The sequence below is a fragment of the Arvicola amphibius genome, chromosome 12, assembly GCF_903992535.2.
Source record: "Arvicola amphibius chromosome 12, mArvAmp1.2, whole genome shotgun sequence".
NCBI classification, from domain to species: Eukaryota; Metazoa; Chordata; class Mammalia; order Rodentia; family Cricetidae; genus Arvicola; species Arvicola amphibius.
The window spans coordinates 142481623-142503365 of NC_052058.2; the positions used below are offsets into that span (position 1 = coordinate 142481623).

At 43.0% G+C, this 21743-nt stretch overlaps 1 long non-coding RNA gene across 3 annotated transcripts in view; it reads left to right on the forward strand.

The window, feature by feature from the left end:
• The window catches only part of LOC119802565, a 46601-nt gene that overhangs the window by 1891 nt on the left and 22967 nt on the right, over positions 1 to 21743 (forward strand). For all 3 annotated transcript variants that reach the window (XR_005283465.1, XR_005283467.1, XR_005283466.1), the window contains exon 2: positions 17948 to 18125. This is a non-coding gene — a long non-coding RNA (uncharacterized LOC119802565). The remainder of the gene's footprint in view (positions 1 to 17947; positions 18126 to 21743) is intronic.

Genomic DNA, 21743 nt, shown 5'->3' on the forward strand with positions numbered 1-21743 from the left:
AAAAAAAACAGAGGTGGGAGAGGAGGGGGAAAAGCTGCAGCCTAGTAGACTGGCAGACAGGGTTCTCTCACCCTGGATCAAAGATAGAACTTGAAACAGGAGGCCAACATTTTTTCTTAGGAATCAGTTGGAATCTTCATTTTCTACTTCTAACTCAAGTCGCCCCCACCCAAATGATTTTTCTTCCTCTCCCCTGTGGATTAATGCCTCCCTCCCCTTTCTACTGTCCATTCTAGAACTTTCCTGAAGAGGAAATCTATTTCTTTTGGGGGAGGGGTTCCCCCATTTCATGCCTCCAAATAATGAATACTTAATTCATCCCTCCCTTTATCAGTTCCCCCCCCAAAACTAAAGGAAGCAGAGGTACAATAACTAGCAAAAATTGAGAATAGACAGAGCTCCTTCTTGCAGTTTAGTACAGTTTTAACTAATGGATTTTTGTTGTTGTTGTTGTTGTTTTGTTTTAAGAGAAGAATAATGGGGAAACATGGATCTTTTATTTTAGGAAACTGTTATGGTAAAATGAATGTCAGACTTGACAAATGGAACTAGCGCTCTTCACTGCTTCTTGTCCTTGTCTTAAACAGGAATTAACTTAAACACAGTGCTGAATGTTAATTACATGTTTACTGGCTAATGAAAATTACAAATGGTTTTGCCACCTCAAACAATGATGAAAACTCTGAAGACACTGTAATTATATACTTTGAGGGAAATAACTCAGAATATTGATCATAAGAAGTGTAAATCTTTTTTTAACTATTCATTAATACCATAAATATGGGCTACAGAAGTTTTTCCTTGCGGTTTGTCTCAGCAGTCACACCGAGTGGATGGCTGGTGGGACTCCTCCCGAGAGGAGGTGAACTCTGTCTCTCAGAAGGAGGCCACGTGTGTGACTCAGGAGTGCCCCCTCCCTTCCGCCCCGCCCCCTTCATCCTAGCGGAAGGTCCAGTGATCTCCCAGGGGGAGGCCCGGCTCAGGGCAGGTGAAGGTGATCTCAGTCCGGCCTCTCTCCTCTCCTTCTCTTGCCCTCTTCTTTCCTTCCCTCCCCCCTCCTTTTTCTTTTTATGCCAGGTCTGATCGATGACCACCTTACCCAGCCTGGGCGCCTCGGATAACCTAATGAAAGACCAATTAAACCTGGCAACTCATCGCCACCCAGAGATGCAGTCCTGACCATGTCAGCTCCAGAGGTGGCTAGGGCAGTTCATTGCCAGAGAAGGAGGGAAAATTAAGGATGGAGGTGGCCGTTGGCTAAGGTGACTTAGGCACTGAACCAGAACTGGGTTTTGGAGTAATTATTTTGTGGTCGTTTTCTTTCAACTTTAGTCAAATTTAGAACACTGGCAGCCACTCCAATCTTGAGGGTCAAAGGTGAGAGATGCACTAACCCTAAAAGGCAGGCCCGCCGTGTCCGAGAGGCCAGTCGGGCAGTGGCATGGGGGTGGTGGTGAAAAACCTGAGTGGCTCTTAAGGGGGTGGGGGCGAGAAACACACATGCAGGAGCCCAGCCCCAAGTGCACGTTTAAAGTGAAGTATTGAAGATTTTTAAAAAGAAGTGTTCAAGGCTTGTGGGACTGGAGTCGTCCTTTTCCCTGAGAATTCCCAAGGCTCTGGTCTTTGTCTTAGAAGGAATGGAGTTTCTGAATGGTGTGAAAGGGACAGAGAGGGTCGCTTCCAATCGATTTTACTTGTCCTTTCTGCCTTTTCGGATCAACGCCCTTCAATGGACACAGAGGTGCTCTTTCAACCAAAAACTTGTGCTACATTTTCTGCCTGTATTGGTGCTAAATACAATAAGCATCGGGTAGATTTTCTCCTCTTTGCTCCCCAAAGCTAAAAAAGAAAAAAAAAACCCACCCTAATTAAATTGTTTTTTTTTTTCTGGACAGTCAAGACGGACCAATTAAGTATGCATTAATATAAAGATAGACTGTGCAGATATAGCGTTTTAGAAAGCTATGGTGATGACAAAGGCAAGGGCATTAGGGTGTGGGGAGGAGTGACTGGATCCAGCCTGGTCGCACCTTCTTCTCTGGGCCATAGGGGAATTGCAAAGGCCCAGGCCTCAGGTGAGAGGAAATCTGGCCAGTTAACAACAGGTGGCCGGGGTTGTGGTGGAAGACTTGAAGACCCGAAACCCCAGGTCTCAGAGGAGAGGAGCCTCCTGAAGAGTGGCTGGATTATTCCTCACAGACGACAGTTCCCACAATTTAGCAGTCCCAAGTGGCAGGAATCATAGTACAAGGCCGTGCATTGCCCACTCTGCATCAGGCCCACTTCCTGGGGTCCCCGGGTCAAGGTGAGGCTATGTAATCGTGAAGTTGTGGGAGTACGCCCGGGGTAGGCGCTGACACCGCAGCCACCTGGACCACAGCCCTCTGGCTGCCAAGAGTAGTCCCCCTCCCCTCAACACTTTACAGCTAAGCGCCTTTTTGCTCCTACGGAAAGGGACATCTACGGAAAGTTCCCACCAGACGACCTGCGCGGTCCGACTGGGCGACAAGGACAAGATGTTGGAGGACAAGGTCAGGGGGTCACAGAAACGGTGGCGGAGAAGCAGGTCTCTAACTGTCGCTGCAGCTCTGAGCTCCTCCACCTCTTTTCCGCCCTAGGAGGCATGGGCGGGCGAAGAGCCTCGTGTCCCAAAGGGGACGACTGTCAAAGCAGGGGGCTGGGGCCTCCCTGCGTGGCCACGCAGTTCTCTGATAGGTGGTCCTGCGCCACGGGGACGCTAGCGCGTCTCACGGTCTCCGGAAGGGTTCTCGGGGTGCACAGAGCGCCCTGAGAAGGGAAGGGGGAGTGGAGGAGACAGTGGCAGCCTGCGGGAAGGGGCTGAATGTCAAAAGTAAAAAGGTTGAAAAGGCAATTTTCCAGATGCGCTTTGTCCCCCCCCCCCCCCACTTCTCTCTTACTTGGGCCTCCCGCCCGGGCTGTAAATCTACGGCCGGAGGCCAGGACACCAGGAGTTCCCTCGGCTGCGGGCCCGACGCGGCCCCGCCCGCAGAGCGCACACCTCCCGGTGGGCCCCGCATCGATCCAAAGCCTAGCTGAGGATGTCACCGCACTAAATATTTACTGATCACACACGAATAGCCAGGGCTCGAACGATTTTCCTCTGTGAGGAGAGCGCAGAGAGCAGGGTAAATCATTTTATTAGTGTGGATAAAGCCCAGAGCACACTCCGGGCTGGAGTGTTTTAAGATGTGTCTTCAACGGGATGAAAAGAGTTAGGGAAATCGATACGGAGTGATTAGAAGCCCCCGGGGTGACAAAGGGGGACCTGACTTGCGGGGATTTGGCGGGGTGGAGAGGGAGGAAGCCAGCCCCGAGGGGAATCGGCGGGACCACTGACTAGGAGCTCCAGCGCAGGCCTTGGTCCCTCTGTCCTCGACGGGAAAGGTGACAGCGCATCAACGGTAAGAGTAGGGCGGCCGGGCTTCACAGATAGGGCTGAGCCGGCCACTGCGGGGGGCCAAGGGCTTGGGAGTCACGGGCTCTACACTGGGAGTGGCAGAGGCCAGGTGGCCACCGGAGTTGACGACTCGCGTGGACCATGGACAGGTTTCATCGCTTGTAGTGTCTCCAGGAAGCCTGGGTAGCCAAGGTGTGGCCCCAGTTGATTGTATTCTTATCCTGGCATTTTGAGGACGACTTTTAAATATCACGTCAAGCTTCCCCAACTTTCTCCTTGATCAGCCTCCCTCTTTGATCTTATTTAGCATCCCTAAAGTAGCTCAGTCTCACCGACTGCTTTCCCTGCTACTCACCCAATGGCCGGGAGGGCCACCGGGTGGCAAGACGCGCCCTCCCCCCTCCGCCGCTCGGAATTTGCTAGACCAGCGGATTCCAGGTTCGCTTCTGGGCAGGTGAGGTGAAGAGTAAGACCAGCGAGGATTAAGGCAGGAGCTCCTAAGGAAGCAGCAGGACTGTGGGCTCTCGCTCTGGGTCACAGGGAAATCAGTTTTCGCAGGATCAGGCCCCACCCAAGCCGTTGGGGACCTGTCTGGGGTCCCCAGATTGGATTATGGGAGCTAAACTGGCCGAGGTATAAAGTCTTGCAGTTCATGAGGCTTTGGGTAAAATTTCCTGGTAGGAAGTAGAAAACCTTCTCTGTAAAGCCACCAGCGATGCCTGGCTCGAAAATGGATTTTTCACTTCTTCAAGCGCGAGTCTCGCTACTGTGAACAAACGTAGACCTTCGAGACAGCTGTAAACAACCCAGAAGGCGCTTATTTTTGGAGGTGGAGGGTTGGGGCAGAAGGTGAGGAAAGAGAACAATTCTTTGCCTTTTTCCTCCTTCTGATCTTTTCCTCAAAAAGGCAAGGAAAAAAAATCTTTCAAAAGAAACCGATAGCTGCCTACTGTGTGTATGTGTGCACACACGTTTTCATGTCTTTCCAATTGCTCGATTTGCTTAGCAGCTTGGACTATTCAGGTCAGGCTACCCTGCGTGTGCTTCGGTGCAACAGGAAGCAAGCTGAAAACTCAATTCACCACTTTCCAGAAGGGAGATTTTTTTTATTAAAAAAATGAATCTCAGTGGATTAGAATGCTGTGTTCAGGTGTGAGGCAATCAGCCTCCCGCTCCCTCCTTGGTAAGCCTGATTCCTGCTTTGGAAGCTAGTAGCCCCGCTGACCTAGAGAAGAGTCAGCTTGGTCTCCTCCATTAACCCTTATTGGTCCTGACTACAGAATCACAGTTAACTACACTATCTGCCCAGAGATTGATTTTAAATGGGATGTAAGGAAGGACATAAAGAAAAAAAGGAAGGGAGGGGAGGGAAGAGGAGAGGGGGGAGGAGTGGGAACACTTTATGCACTTTGGCTGGAAGGATTTTAGAACACTTTGCCCTTCCCTTACGCCCCACCCTATCTTCACCCTACCCTACTCCCCTGCAAGCAGGGGTTTCATTCAGAGACAAGAATCCCATCCATCAAGGCGGCATTCTTCAGGGGGATGGACTTTAGGAAATAAGAAAATAGGATGCAGTAAATTCCCCCTCCCCTGTTTAACTGACCACCCAAATCTCTCTCTCTCTCTCTCTCTCTCTCTCTCTCTCTCTCTCTCTCTCTCTCTCTCTCTCTCTCTCTCTCACACACACACACACACACACACACACACACACACACACACACGATTATATTCTGTAAGAGAAACAAATCTCAAGACATGGTTTACCTTCTCTCATTGAAGTAAAAGAGAATTTAAAATCGTGTCAGCAGCCGAATTATAGCCATAAAATCTGAATGAGATGAGGAACATCCATTCAGCTGGCTTCAAATGTGGTGGCATTTCTGTGGGTCCCAAGATGATGGGCTTGTACAGGAAGGTGCAAGCCCATGGTAGAGGTTCTCTCTCAGTTTTAGAAGTGCCTTGATGGATTAAAGGTTCATATACTCAAACATTAAATAGAGGCTGTCACTCATGTGGACATTCCTGGAGGCTGGCATAAGGCAGTGCAGAAAGACTTCTGAATAAGCCCACTGGAACCATCAGTGCTAGGAGAGAAGCTGGAGCAGCCCAGCAAGGGTACTACCTTTATGACTTGCAAAACCACAAAAAGGCACCTTAAAGTGCCAGCTTCAGACTTTCAGTTGGTATTTTTGGGAGGATATTTAAGCACACAGTGAACATCTTCTGCCTGATATATTTATTCAAAAATGCAAGACTCTCTGTCTGTCTCTGTCTCTGTCTCTGTGTGTGTGTGTGTGTGTATGTGTGTGTGTGTATGTGTGTGTGTGTGTGTGTGTGTGTGTGTATGCATTCCAGCAACTGGTGATTTAATCTTAAATACTGGACTATAGATGATAGCATCAGAAAACTTTCTGCCTGTTTTACCAAGCCTGGTATGGGCTATCCATGATTTCAGTATTAACATTGCATTTCAACTTACTTCCTGCTGAGGAAGTTCCAACGTCATCTGAAACCATGTGAACAGCAGTTCGCACTTAGACATGGACAAAGTCAAGGATGATGGTGGGTCTCTACATATTTTCATTATCAATCGCCTGTAATGAAATCTTTTAAAAATGACAGTTAATTTTTACAATGTAAGAAAAAAGGGAAAAAAATTAACTGATGGTATCTAGTGCTACATGTGAAGGTATTAGGAAGGAAAATATCCAGGAAAATTAATATTGTTAATTAGCTGCATGAACGAACTTCAGGCAAACACCAGCAGCACAACAAATGAGGGTTCATTTGATTTAAATTCCTTAAACTGCGCACTCAAGTAAACCTCAGAGGGAGCAATAGAATTTAAGTATTCACTTTTTCTTTAGGACCAAGCACCAGTTTCAATATAAAGATAAAACTTGAGAATAAGTTGATGGCCAGAAATTGATATACTGCTACATAGAGGGACACTCTATAGTAATCTAGAGAACATTTAGATACTTATATCACCAGCTTTACTTCTCTTCTTCAAAGGCTGCTTCTTGGAAACGTGCAGGTACTTATTAAAAAATAAAGAAATTCCATGCAGAATGCAAGAAGAATTTCTAATATCACGTTTCATTTCTGGGTAATAGAAAATATTATCTTCAAGCTGTACGTTTGAAAACAAATGACATTGACCCTGTTATTTTGAGTCTAAGGTAGAAAACAGTAAATTTCCTATCCATCTATTGGAATTCACTATACACTGATAAATTTTATCTAAGAGATCTCTATATACACGACGATGGCGAATCAATGGAGACGATGCCCTTTCAACGTTCAAAGTAAACATGAAACCATGGAAGGAAAAAAACTCTTGATTTCAGTGACAGGTGTCACACTGGCTATTTCTTGACAGGACCACATCACATCAAACGTCAAATGTCAAAGACAAGAAGTTAAAAGTTAAGGAAGACTATATGTCTTTGCTTGTTGTGTGTTAACCTATTTACTCCCAAACATGCGCAGTTTTCTGGTGCATATTTCCTTGTCGTTGTTGGTTATGCTTTCAAACACTAAAAAGAATTTAGTGGGCCGGGCAGTGGTGGCGCACGCCTTTAATCCCAGCACTCGGGAGGCAGAGGCAGGTGGATCTCTGTGAGTTCGAGGCCAGCCTGGTCTACAAGAGCTAGCTCCAGGACAGGCTCTAGAAACTACAGGGAAACCCTGTCTCGAAAAAAAAAAAAAAGAATTTAGTGTCACGAGATTTCAGCGCTGAGCCGTCTCAAAAGTTATTTTTTTTCCTTGATAGACTTGTGTGAGTGGTAAAGACTCAGCTTATTTACTCATTGGTTTTTTTTTTCCCAAGTGATTTTGGTTAATTTAATGGCCTTCAAAATTATGTATTATTTTACAAAAATCTATTTTTTTCTGTATACATTAGAGTCAAATAAAAGATGTCTAATCTTTTTAAGGATGTATAGTTCAGTGGCCTTCAATTATTGAAGAACTACTATTTCAACCTCCAGGGTTTTATTAAAAAAAAGAACTCCCAAATAGGTACTTTTTTTTTTTTGTATTTACGTGTATATGCCTGTAGGTACCTGCTGAGGCTATAAGAGGGGTCTGGTCCCCTGGAACTAGAATTACAGGAAGTCGTAAGCAACCCAACATGGGTGCTAGGAATCAAACTCTGGTCCTCAGCAGGAGCAGCAAGTGCTTTTAATGATGGAGATCTCTCTCTCTCTCTCTCTCTCTCTCTCTCTCTCTCTCACACACACACACACACACACTCTCTCTCTCTCACACACACATACTCACATCCCACTTCTTAACAAGTCTTAAAATGGACACTGTTATAGTGTGATATAACATGTAGTAGAAAAAGACTCTGACTTTCCCTATTTATTCTGGAAATTCCTGTTATACTTAAGTACTTGGATGATCTTGGGTCAGAATTATCCAGCCTCTTTAAAGATCAGCGAATCAAATTTCTAACGATAGACAAGCAGTGTGATGTTTACTTTGAAGTTTCAGTTACACAAAGTTTTATTAATAAATTAGAAGCAATTCTATCCTAGACAAATTAAAGCGGGGCATCTTTTAGCCACCATTTGAGTTTATGCCCTTCTGCCCTATAGTCTCTGATTATAAAGTAGGTAGCCTCTGTCTTCAGTTACTGTCTCAGTGTTAACAGGGTAAATCTTTAAAATTAAAAATGTTTCCAACAGTCTTGCTTATAGAGCTAGAAATATTATTAAATATCATTTAGATTTCTGTTTAGATTTGTATGTCCAGTCAGGAATGAGCAGTTTATAGTCCCCCCCCCCACCATCTCCTTCCTTTAAACAAACAAATAAAACAATACCACATATGTTAGCTAAAGAGAACCCCTCCCTAGACAAACAAATAATAACCCTTAGAATTCAATGTCTTGGAAATACAGGCACGTTGTTTTTATAATAGAATTCTTAATAAGGTTTTATTTCATCTCGTCTACCTACTAATATGGAACACTTCTGTATTATACAATTTATGACTTTAAAATCAAATGTTAACATCATGCCACCATAGGCCTTTCTAAAGGGGAGAGAACTTTGAAAGCTAAATCCCTCTCTAAAAAAGGCGACAAGTGGCAGAGCAGGATGGCGTGCCCCTCTTTTTTTGTGATGTCAGAAAAGTTTTCTTTGTAAAATTACTATTTTTATCTTTTTAACCAAGGGCAGAAGTGCAATGACAGGGGGAGGAAAACAAAAAGATTCTCTTCCATTCTTTGCCTTCTCAAACCCCAAACAATAAACAAAGCAAAATCCACTTCCCACCTACCTCCCAAAGCAGCCCCTAGCACTAGGGAAGAGTTTCTGCTGAACTAACTGGGCAGCTTTCAGCACTCCGAGCTACCTAGCTTTTCAAAGGGACCAGGCAATGGACAGCCTGGTAGAGCCGGAAGCAAGGACCCATCACTGAGAGGCAAACTTAGGAAAGTAGCTGTTGAAAGTCTCCAAAGGAGATTTGAAGAGGCAGGACAGCAGAAGCTGATAGAACCAATTTTATTTTTTTTCCAAGGCATTTCTAATTTTTACGATTATCTCTCCCCCCCCACACACACACACTTCTTTTACTATCTGTCTTTGTGCCTCCAGGGCCAGGGAGAGAGTGGGGCAGATCCAAGATTGCTTTCAGAGTTTCCTTCCTCTGATGATGGATTACCATGTCAATTTAAACGGCATAGGATTAATTTGTTTCAATGATTTCTCTTTAGGCTGAATGCCAGGCATTTTCTATCTCTCCCCCTTGCTCTTCAGAACAACAACAACGAGAGAGAGAGAGAGAGAGAGAGAGAGAGAGAGAGAGAGAGAGAGAGAGAGAGAGAGAGAGAGAGGCAGAGAGAGACAGAGAGTCTTTCCATATTTTAAGTTGAGAGACAGTAATGGAAATAGACAAGTTGGGTGTACTGTGGCAACACAGTTACAGGTTTGAGTCTTTTTATCTCTGAAACATACAGTCAGTCACATTAAAATGAAATTGGTCCCAGCATTTATTCAATAAGTACTTGTCTTGTAGATAATCCAGTGTAGAGTGCTTCTGACATATAAGGATTTAATTTCTCTTGAACAAGTTATTAGTGCAACACATTTAAACTCACCACTGCCATGAGGTGATTGAGATCTCTAACAACCTTAAATGCTCACTGTGCAAAAGGAGTTTGTGGGAGGGAGGTTACTCTTGGGAGAATGCACATTTCACGTATGCATCCATGCACACATGCAAGCAACACGGGCACCCGTGCATGTTTGTGCCTGCAGCCACACATCTCCCAAGTTCCCATGTCCCCATTCTTCAGTGATGCTAAAAAAAAATTCCATCCATTATGCAGGTGTATCTAACCTTTCCAAAAATGAAAATATACAGTTTTCATTCTTTGAAGGATGTCTAAAGTACACAAGGAAAAAAAATGCTGTCCAAATTCGCTTCCTCTGCGAGACCAGACCTATTATGAGGTAGAAGGTGGTACGAGAAAGCACTTAGGTGCCATCCAAAATCAAGCACCGCCCTCCCACCGCCTACCTCCCCCCACTCTTTTCACTTACACTAAACTAGCTAGAGGATGCTGCTGAGAGGGGAAAAAAGGCAATTTAAGTGAAATGGTGTATCCTAAAGTGATTCTTTTATTTCCCAGTTTAAAGGGCATTCCTTCAGCAGTCTCAGAAAGATAGGAGAGGGATTCCAATCTAAGTACGGATCATCTTAAGAAAACATGATGATTTCCACTCTTTCTTCCTTATGGTCTCTCGTTATTCCAGGACCAAACCCCCCATGAAAATTTAGCATCATAGTTCAGAATAATAAATTGCCTTCGAAATCTGAATATAAATAGTGTGCCCAGCCTTCCCCCTTTCTCTCAGCCCTCCAAATGCTTGGCCGCTCTTTATTTATGTAGCTTCCAGTTTGTAAGGACAGACACAATCAGAGGCCAATCAATGGCTGTCAGAACTGAATCTATGCAATTTTAATTTGTTAAAAAATATAGTTGTTGGTTGCTAACCTCGGAGGGGGGGGGGGAGGGAGGGTGTGGAGACCGTGTATCTCTGAGAAAAACGAAATCTGGGCGAGTTCTCCCTGGGAAATGGTGTTACATGTGAGCAGAAAATCCAGGCAAGAAAGGCTAATTGAATGGAAAGAGAGAATTAGGTTAAAAAATAGAGTACAATCACATTTTCACTGGTGTAACTTGAAATGAAGGCGTCTTCGAGTCTCCAGTGATGCCAGAGCGTTTAGATGTTGGCCACAGATGGGAACACCTATTGAAATGTGTCTGAAGAAGATTAATAGGGCTTGTCACTGTTGGGAAAGCACTGCTTGGCTGTAACTTTCTACCAGCCCAAGATGAATTACCGATGAATGCTCACTTATCAACCCCATCGCTATCGTTCGACACTAAATCAAATTGAGAAGTTATCTGCAATCAGAAAATTTCTTTTTTTAGAATAGACATCTACCTTTAGGCCCAAACTCCTTAATAATCCTACTCACAAAACAATCCCCAGCCCTAGATGCTTCTTCGGCGTAAGCCGAATTATAGCTCCATAATGAATATATTTTTAAAGTTCACACGCAAACGGACAGCTGGTCAGGCTGAGAAGTTTGACAGTATTTTAATGAGTATGAAGGCTTCTTGGAAGTCACCGTTTAATATTTCAGCAAATGCATTCATTTTTCCTTTTAGATCCACTACTCCCTTAATGGAAAAACAAAAAGAGAGAGTGGATTTGCTGTCCCAACTTGGGGACCTCACAGCTATCTAATGCCCTGGTAATATAAAATTATGAGAATTTTTAGTTCAGGTAGAGAAGAGAAGAACAAAGTTAAATGGATGGTTGAGAAAGGTACCCATGTGGAGTTTTTAATGTTTTGGGTTTTTTTTTTTTTTTTTTGGTTTTTCGAGACAGGGTTTCTCTGTGGCTTTGGAGCCTGTCCTGGAACTAGCTCTTGTAGACCAGGCTGGTCTCTAACTCACAGAGATCCGCCTGCCTCTGCCTCCCCAGTGCTGGGATTAAAGGCGTGCACCACCACCGCCCGGCGAGTTTTTAATGTTTTAATGCTGCTGCGTATGTCTCATTTTGGGGATGTGTTGAGACTTCTATTGGACCAGGTATTTAGTCGATGACTGAGGTAGACTCAGCCTCCCCACCCCCAGTCTTCTCTTTTAAAAATTTTATTTATATTTATTTATTTATTTTTGAGACAGGATTTCTCAGTAGTTATGGAGACTGTCCTGGAACTCACTCTGTAGACCAGGCTGGCCTTAAATTCACAGAGATCCACCTGCCTCTGCCTCCCCAGTGCTGCGTTCTCTCTCTCTCTCTCTCTCTCTCTCTCTCTCTCTCTCTCTCTCTCTCTCTCTCTCTCTCTTTTAAAAAGTAGCACCTCACTATGGAGCCTTGACCTGGAACTTTGAGAGCTTCTGGTCTCTGTCTCTCCAATGCCATGTTTAAGGGCCTAGACCACCGTGCCCAGCCTTCATATCTCATTTGGATGGTGATTTATTTGAGAACCAGGACAAAGTCTTTATCGCTTTTTATTATTTACTAACCAACTCTGAGCAGCTAGTATCTTTCCAAACTTGGGTTCATTTTGTTTCAACAGAACCACCAACTGCTGTGTTTTGTAGTGCCCTTCCTACTCGTGGAGTTTTTTCGCATGCAGGACTCATTTGACTTCTACTGAAGTTCTGTACAGGCAGATTTTTGTTTTGAATTTCCATTTTGCTGGTGAATAAACTGAGGCTGGGATGTCTGAAGTCAGGGAGTCCATGGAGACATAGAAAGAACTGGAAACTGTGTCCCTACGTCTTGTAGTTTCCATGGGGGATTTTTTTCTTACACCCCGAGTCATGACACAAATGGAGACTTTAGTCCTTTAGGACTATGGCAATGCTGATTATAGCTGGCATCTAACACATGCTAGAATGTGAACACTAACACGTTAATTAACCTCTGCTCATCTCTTCAGTAGATCAGACAACACAACCAAGTTTCTAGATGCTAGGGACTTGTCTAATACACACATCGCTGGGAAACGGGGGACACTCAGGAAGTTTCTAGATGCTAGGGACTTGTCTAATACACACATCGCTGGGAAACGGGGGACACACTCAGGAAGTTTGAATGAAAAGCCCAGTGATGATGGTAGCTGATTCTAGGTCCCAGTCTGTAATGGCAAGAAGCTTTGCATTGCACTGAGTGGGCCCAAGATATCTCTCTTATTTTCTGAATATGAAAATTTTTCAGACTCTGAGGCAGCGTGGAATAGCTCATGGCTCAGTTTCTTTGTATTTACTTATTATTTATGTATCTAATTCGCGGTGCTTGTGACCAAACCCTAGGGTCTCACACCTGCAGAAAAAAAAAGTCATGTACCACTGAGCTCCATTGCCCAGCCCTGTACCCTGACTAAGTCCCAGCTTTGCCAGTTATATGACCTCCATTGCACTGGCCTTTATTTTCCTCCTCTCAAAAAATGGGTTGATGCCATTCAATGTACCGAACTATGATGTTTGGAGATACTTTTCTCACTTCTGAGAACGAGGAGCGGAACCAAGAAGCAATTGCCATGTCCGAGTCGAGGGTCTATAGGACTGGTTCACAGGCAAAGGAGGGTAGCTCCCCCCCTTCTAGAGGCTGCCAATAAGAATGCTCAGCTCTATAAGAAATTATTTTATTTGCTTTGCCTCTAGAGAACCTGGAACTGTCATCTCTAATGGACCTGGACCAAGACCCATGTCGGCTCAGGTCTCTTCTCCCAAGTAGCATCGTATTTGTCTGCAATTTATACACAGCATCATCAGATTTGAGATCAGCACCAACTTCCTCATGATGCTTAATACAATTCAAATGCTCTGTAGATAGTTTTACTGCATATAGTTACACTATACATAATATATATATAGTATAGAGAATATATATATATATAATATATATTATATATATTAGAAAATATATATATATATATATATTAGAAAATAAACAAGAAGCTGTAGCCATTTGGTAAAGGGGCAATGTCCTTCCTTCCTTCTTTTCCTCCTTCCCTCCTTTCCTTCCCTCTCATTCCCCTCTTCCTGCTTGTCTATCTTGATTTTCATGTTCAGAATGGCCTCAGATTCATGACCCTCCACACCAGGCCTCCTAAAGATACCAGGTTGAATATGGTAAAGTTACATATTGAACATCAGTTGTTTGAAATCTCTGCTGGAGTGGGCTGACTGGACTTGAAGCAGGGAAGGTTGCTTAGAGCATCCTATAATTTAAAATTGTGTGGGAAATTTCGGCTGCTTTCCAGGCAGAATTAAGAAGACTCGAGGTCTGTAGCGGCATGGGAGACTGACATCACTGAGACGGAACACCTTTTCTCTTGGTCCCCAAACTGTGAATCAATGCCACTTTGACAACATGGTATTGTTGTCCCTCCATGCCTCTTGTTCAACCAGTATATTTATTTGGTCCTCTGGTTATTTCTGCATTATAACTTTTTTTATTTTCAGTGGTGGTAGGATTTGAGACAGGGTTTCTCTGTGTAGTCCTGGAACTCACTCTGTAGACCAGGGTGGCCTTGAAATCACAGAGATCCTCCTGCCTCTGCCTCTGCCTCCCTCCCAAGTGCTGGGATTTTGTTTCTGTCTCTGTGATATGATACTTTGTGTTAGTTGTTACTGATTGTAACATGGAAATTTTTCTAAGTCTCTATCACAATTATCTCGTGTGACACTTATAAAGCTAACCAGTTAGATAGCCAGAACTAATAATAATCAATCCTACAGTAAAAATGTACTCGGTACTACACACCTGCAATCCCAGTCCTCAGAAGGTGGAGACAGACAAATCAGCAGTTCAAGGTCATGCTCAGCTACATAGCAAGCTCCAAGCCAGCCTGGGCTACGTGAGACCCTGTGTGCAAAAATAAAAAAGTAAAAATAAGTCTTTAATTTCTATTAGATCACAGCAGTACTCTGCCCAATTGCTATTTATTTCAGCTCTCTTCTGATGGTTTCCAGCAAAAAAAAAAGTCTGTCTCTTAAACCTTCCCTTTCCTTCCCGACCCAAATTGTCTTTGCTTGGTCATTGCCTGCTTGGGGAATGCCCGTCTGGGTTTAATCAGAAGTTACAAGACAAAATGTGCATTATTAAGAAATATAAATATTTTCAGAAGCAATTAAAGGGATGAAAGATTGATTCATCGTGTAGATTAGATGTAATTTGAAGCGGCTTGTTCTAATGAGAGCTACTGGGACCTAAAGTCAGGAGCTGGCTTGGCCACCAGTTAGAAATCCCAAGCATTCACGGTAACCTGTAAGCAGTTCTCATTTCTGATATGCCCAGACACTTTTTTTTTGTTCTTGCCAATGTCTTGGCTAAAACTCCTTCCTTATCCACTACTGTACTTGTTAACAGTCACCTTTGAGAAATCGTGACTAATTCTTTCTTCTCTTTAGCGTATGTATAGAAGGGAGCACCTTCCATTTTACAACCCCGGAAGTTGGCTCAGCATTAACTTTCATAAGAACATTTTGGCCTGGAGGCATCTGTATTACAATTTCTTCCTTGGCTTTAATGAAAGGTATCACATCTACCTGGCCAATCTCTATTGGCTTTTAAAACTGAGACATGGAAAAACCCAATAAGCCTCATTAGGATATCTGCTTTAAAACAAAACAACAAAAAACCACAACACACACATATGCACACACACACACACACACACACACACACACACACACTTACATACATAAAACCAACAACAAAAACCCAGACTGCCTCATTTAGCACATCGCTTTGAAACATCCCAGCAGAGCTGGGTGGCCACGACTTGAACACAGGTATCCTAATTTGAAATCTTTGTTTGTCTGGTAGTTCTGGGGAAAAAAAAAAAAGAGGGTCTCTGCCTAATATGTAGGTGGAATTTTAATACACAGGGGATCAAAACCTGATTGTTGTATTTTGTTTTTATTTTCTTTCTTTCTTCCCTTTAATCCCACCTTTTGTCCCCATGGCTGCATGTGAGAGATCGCTTGCTTTTCTAGAGAAGCTTCACCCATCCACAGCTGGAAGTCCAAAGAGGACCGAAAATGTCTTTAAATCAACACAAGTCCAGGAGCCTGAGAGAACAAGTTTTCCTTTGTCATAGGGGACAGTATTATTTGCTGTAGGTTTTTTGATATACATTCTAAATTAGGCCTGCAAAGGCATGCTTCATCTTTAATTCATCATTCTCAGCTGAAAGAGATTAGCAATGTCTAGCACGCACCCCTCGTATGGTGCTGACCTCATCAAGTATGGCCTGAAATTAATTAGCCTCATTCATTCCAAATGGAAAAGGATAATGGAGCAGCAGCGTCTTAGCGATGACCATCGCGCATTGTATGCAGCATATTTAAAAGGCCTTGATTTTCAAGCCATGTAGATTAAAATTCTTTCCAGAGCTCACAACATGCCTGGGTTATCAAGGACCCAGAGCAGAGCCCTGTCAATTTTGTACATGTGTGGTAGTGCATGTGGCTTGTATGTTTCATGGGTCTTTTCCCCGTGTCTGTTAGCTATGTCTGCTTTCAGCTGGTTTGCTCCCGAGAATCACACCTGGAGTACTTGACCAGCAAAAAAACCTGACACTCAGTCCTGTGTGAAAAGATCCTGTAGCCCTGTTAGCATGCTGAGTGCATGTTTTTGATTGCCAGAGAGAAGACAAGGACAGAGGAAACGCTGCAGCTATTTTCCACCAAAATCCTTGTCGGTCTCTAATGTGGACACAGAAAAGTTCCTTAAAGGAAGACTCAACTTTTCTATTTTGAGTTATTTTTGAAACTTTCAATGTCTTTTCCCAGTCTTTACTGTTTTGATCATATTTTAAAACATGACCGAGGATCAAGTTAGAAGACCAAATCCCTTCAATTTACCATCTTACTAAGATTAGCTTATTTTTTTCCCCTTCTGGGGATTGACTAAGAGAGGCCAAATTTTTGAATATCAAAACTGCTTTCTTTTTGAGCCAAAAAAATCTTGACTTGAGTTCTTTGGGATCCTCAAAGACATTGTAAAATTTATTTTTATGGACAGTAATTTGGGATTATAGATCAGAAGAAAGAACCCATGACTTCTGTGTTTTCAGGTTTTAATTTTTAAATGGTAAGAAATATAGTTAGTAGGTTTCTGAAAAAAGGCACCAGAAGCATTTTGGTGGCCGGGATCTTTATATGGTGTACATTTCTTAAGAAAAGAATTAACCCAGAATAACTTTGGTGAAATAAATAAATAGATTTTCAGTGTAATATAACAGCAAAGCTTTCATTTAATCAAACTTGCAGTTTTAGGGAAGTAATCTTTTCAGAGATCTTTGATTACTAAGCTGCACGTGTGTTATTTAAGATTATTTTGTCTTATGATACAACAAAAATTGGAAGTATGCGTTCCCTCTTCCTATAGACAGAAGAGGTACCCTTTTCTCCAGGCTTGTTCTTGCTCATTGTTTATGGCAGAAGCCATTTCTTTCTAATGGCCAGTGATCACCTATGTGCAGAAGCTTATCAATCAGTAATGGTGAACCTATCATTTGGATGTCAAAGATTTGCCTTTGGATCTTCCCAAACCTCTAGCATATGATTGGAGGAAATTAGCTTAAAGTCTGGGCTTCTGCTCTCTAGAGGAATAAGAAGTGAAAGATGAAGAAAGATTAACTTATACAAGTTTGATTTTACAGTCACAGTTTAGCAGAACCTGGGATAAGCAATGACATACTGAAGAACTTCAAAGGTCACGAGAAATAGGTAAATTGCAAATTATCATCTAGTGAACTTGGAATGTCTTGACAAATAAATGCAACTGTAAATAATGAGAGATATTTGGCAGCAGTACTCACTGAAACACGTGCTATAAAACATATTTTCCTAATAGTAAAAGCGATATTATTTTTACTATTGAGACATGGGGATGCAAGCATTCTGCACACTGTGGTTTGTTTAAATAAAGCACCTCTCACATTTTACTTAAGCTATTATATTTTTTAATCAACAGAAGTGAAGATAGCAGACATGCTCTAAACGCAAGGGTTAGCATTATGAAATGTGAGTTCATTCAAATGACAAACTCAAAGTAAGATTCAGATTAACTTACCAAATCTCAATTGGTACCCAGTAAAACCACAAATCTTTAATCTTTCGGCATTTGAAAGTGGAAAAGGGAGGCATTAAAATTTAAACACGCTTGGGAATACCCATACCTCAACTTACTGCCAGTGGGGTAAGCTGCAGTTCCTGTTTTTGGTTCACAAGGAAACCTCGAGGCTGCTTTAGCCAGTGATGACTAGAAGTTGGCTTAGGCTAGATGGAACTGAAAGCTGGTTTTGGAATGTCTTTGTCTTAGTTTTTATTTCCTAAAATTCCTCTGGAGATGAAGAGAAGGGTGGTCTATGAAGAGAACTTTCAGTGATGCGCGTGGAAACAGCCAAAGGGGAAGAACAGGAGAGGAAGTCCTAGCCTTTGAGTTGGTAAATATTCTTGTCGTTTTTGTTTCTGAGATACGAGGACTGGAACCCAGGACTTTGCACACCTCAGGTGATCTTTCTGCCATCAAGCAAAACCTTCGGTCCACAGAGCAGTTTTCAGCAAAGAGAACATGAACGAAAAATTATCAGCTAACGTCTCAAGGACACTTCATGAGCCCAGGCCCTGCCCTGTGCTAAGCTGTGCATTAAGGTAACTTGTTGTTTTTTTTTTTTTTTTTACCTCGGATGTCAGGAAAGCGTCACTACTTCCACTCTTCAGGTGACGATGATAAAGCTCAGGGATGCTATACAAGCTGCTCAAGGTCACACTGTTTGTAAAAATGACCTGATCCAGCATGTCCTATTCTGTGTCTCAGTGCGTAGGTCCAATATGTCTAGTGCTAGACTGCTTGTCAAGAGAAAATGTAATCATATTGTTGGAGAAATGAATGGCTATAGACTATGCATGGGAGTGAACTTCTAATTTCTGGACAACTAAAGGCAATAAGAAGCACCGACAGCATTTTCTGGGGGGGGGGGGACACCAAAGAGAGGAGAGTATGTTCTGTCTCATATTCTGGTATCTCAGGTTAGAAGGTAGGGGTTTCCCAGTCCTCCCACAAATCTCTGGTTTTCTATCTGACAAGTTGAATTAGATATAGGGGAAGAGAGAGAGAGAGGGAGAGAGAGAAAGAGAGAGAGGGGGGAGGGAGAAGGAGAGAGAGAGAGGATTGAGAAATAGAATGGAATTTAAAGAAAAAGTCTTGGCAAGACATTAACTTGGAATCAAAGATCAAGAGAAGAGAAAGAGCAGTCTCCTCCTAAGCAATGATTAGCAGAGACTTTGACTACATATTCTGGAGACAGTCAACAGAAAAATGTGACAAGGGAAGTTTTGAAGAAGCAAAAAGGAAGGCATGAGAGGAAAAGAAAAAGAAAGTAAGAAAGAAAATAAAGAAAAAGAAAAATTAAAGGTACTCTGAGATTTTGTTACTGCCTTGAAAGATACAAATAAAGCTGTGCTTTTTTATTTTATTTTATTGCTTTTTCCTATTGAATTCTAAACTAAAGATTTCCCAGCATAAAGAAAATTTCATTCCTTGTGTTGCAAAGGAAGCATCACGAAGCTGGGTTACCAAATCTGCTATGCGAATGCTTTGTATCGTATGATAATATCTGAAGTGTCCTTATATCTCTTATGGACCATAACTTTTATCTCTTTTAATATCACACTGAATGGGCAAGGTATATGTAATTGTCTCTGCTTTGTAGAGGGCTCTGTGAGGTTCTGCAGCCTGCCCTACAGGAGACAGCTTAAATCACCTAATCTTTTCTCAAACCTTCCCAGTCTTTTTCCAGAACACCTCACTGCTGTCCTCACGGAACACGAGAGGCATAATTTTAGCCTGAAAATGACGTCAGAGAACAGCTGGTTTAGGCTAGCCTCATGATGGTGCACACTGGTAACAATATATTATGCTGGGTTGAAGTTCTGTCTTGCTCGGAAACCTGCCTGTTGTCTTGCAGGTGGTGTTCGGTCTGTGAGACTCAGCCAACACTTTTCATGTAGTTTAAACACGCTTCCACTCGTGAGGATGGGTGACCAAGAGAGAGGTGATGAACATAAAAAAAAATACGGTGGAACTCTGCAAAGAGGCTTCTGTGTTTCCCGTGTGTCTACCTGGCTGTTTCCAGGGACCTTAGAATTGAGGAGCAGACTGAATTAACACTCCAAACTGTTCTCTGTCAATTGAGAAAAGTTCCAGATTTCTTAAAAAAGCATGCAAAGCTTCTATCTGGAAAGGGGTAATGGCATTTGGGACCAATTACCTAGATTAGGAGGCCACAGAAATCTGTTTACACTTTGTAGCCCAGGGCCCTCTGGCTCTGGTCCACAGGCTGGAGAGTGTAACTGGCAGGAACTCCAGACTGACGTTGTCTTCCTTCTTAACCTCTGTGTCTGACCAGAGAAAGGCAGGTAGAAGAAGCCCTCTCTCTTGTCCCTTGCCTGAGATATTCAGCAAGTAGGTCATAAACTATTGTCTCCTAGGTAAAGGAGTTGACACAGAGGTCCCCTGCAGGGATGACATGGGGTTCATCACTCAGTGCAGTGAGTATTGTGTCAAGGTGTGGAGTTTTGGCTTGATGCTCCTCAAAACTGATCGTGGCAAAAGAAATTAGGTATAGCAGTCTCCTGCCATCTTTTGCTTAATTACTGCAACACTTTGATTTAACTTTGATTGTGAATATGTTACAGGTTAGTCAGTGGCCAAGGGTAGACAGTAATATTATCACCATGAAGACTATGCCAAAGAGAGTGTGCCTAGAAAGAAATTTTAGCAAATTGGAGTTGTTGTTGTTGTTGTTATTATTATTATTATTATTATTACTATTATTATTGAGACAAGGTCTCATTATGTGGCACTGGCTGGCAAGGCAATTCCTATGCAGACCAGGTAGACTATGAACTCACAGAGATCTAACTGCCTTTGCCTCCCAAGTGCTCAGAACATGATCACCACTATGCTTAGCAAATATAGATATCTTGACCAAAATAGAATCTTCTAGAACATTTGGTCTAAACTCTTCAGAGGACAAAATGTACTTATTTTTCAGAACTCTGGTAGTTTCAAAATCGTTTGAAGTTACTTATCTTCCCTTGACATAATCCTGGGGCTAGTGGCTTGCCCTTGCCTTTTGAAATGTCCACAGAAGTGAAGAAGTGTGAAGAATGAGGGGTACCCATCCCACAAGAGCCAGCCTGCCAACTTTAGCAGGGCTGAGGAGACAGGCACAGTTTCACCTGTGGTCAGAATGGCTGTGTGCATCATTTAAGCCAGACCACACTAAATCCTACTGGTAGGCTGGTAAATTGGAAATAACCACAGGTAGGGGGCTGGGCTCTTTTTTCTAAAGTCCCCCCCCCCTCTTATCTATCCCTCTAAAAGCCAGCAACTTTTCTATTATCTTAAGCATTTATTTTGTGTTCCAGGAATGGTGGTGCACAGCTTCAATCCCAGCATTTGGAGGCAGAGGCAGGCACATCTCAGTGATTTCCCAGCCTGTCTCGTATACCCAGCAAGTTCCAGGCTAGCCATTGTTACATAGTGTGACTCTGTCTCAATATTGTGTGTGGCGGGAAGAGGAGAGATAGAGAGAGAGAGAGAGAGAGAGAGAGAGAGAGAGAGAGAGAGAGAGAGAGAGAGAGAATGGGAAAAACTTTTGGGATAGACTGTCATTGATTCAGGGTCTCTCTTCTTGTTTTTGTACTACATGGTGTACTGCTGGCTAGATGTCTGGGTGATTCTTCTACCCATCTTCCTGTAAGAGTGCACCCACCTTTTTTACATGGGAATTAGTCAAGCATGCTATCTGCTGAGTCACCTCCCCAATCCTCTGAAATCCTTTAGAAGGACTTAGACAAGGACCTGGAGGGATGGGTTATAGCAAGGAAGAGAGCTTTTTGCTCAGTGAGGGAACCCAGCACGCATGTGGGATAGTAGTTCACAACTGCCTGTAAACCCAGCTCCAGGAGGGGTCTCCAAAGCCTTTGCCCTCTGCGGGCATGTGCACACAGGTGCACATGTCCTCTCACAGATGCACATGCACGTACATAATTAAATATAATAAAAATAAATCCCGGTATAAAGAACTTAGATTGACCCTGCGGCATGGACTCTTAGAGGCATTCTGGTCCCATCATCGAGTGACACTGAAGGCAATTAAGAGACAGCGCCACTCCACCCCTTCACACTTTTAACACGAAACTGGCTACAAGACCCCATCTTCTTCTATGTTGAATTTCCCTGATCCTGGCTTATCTCAACAA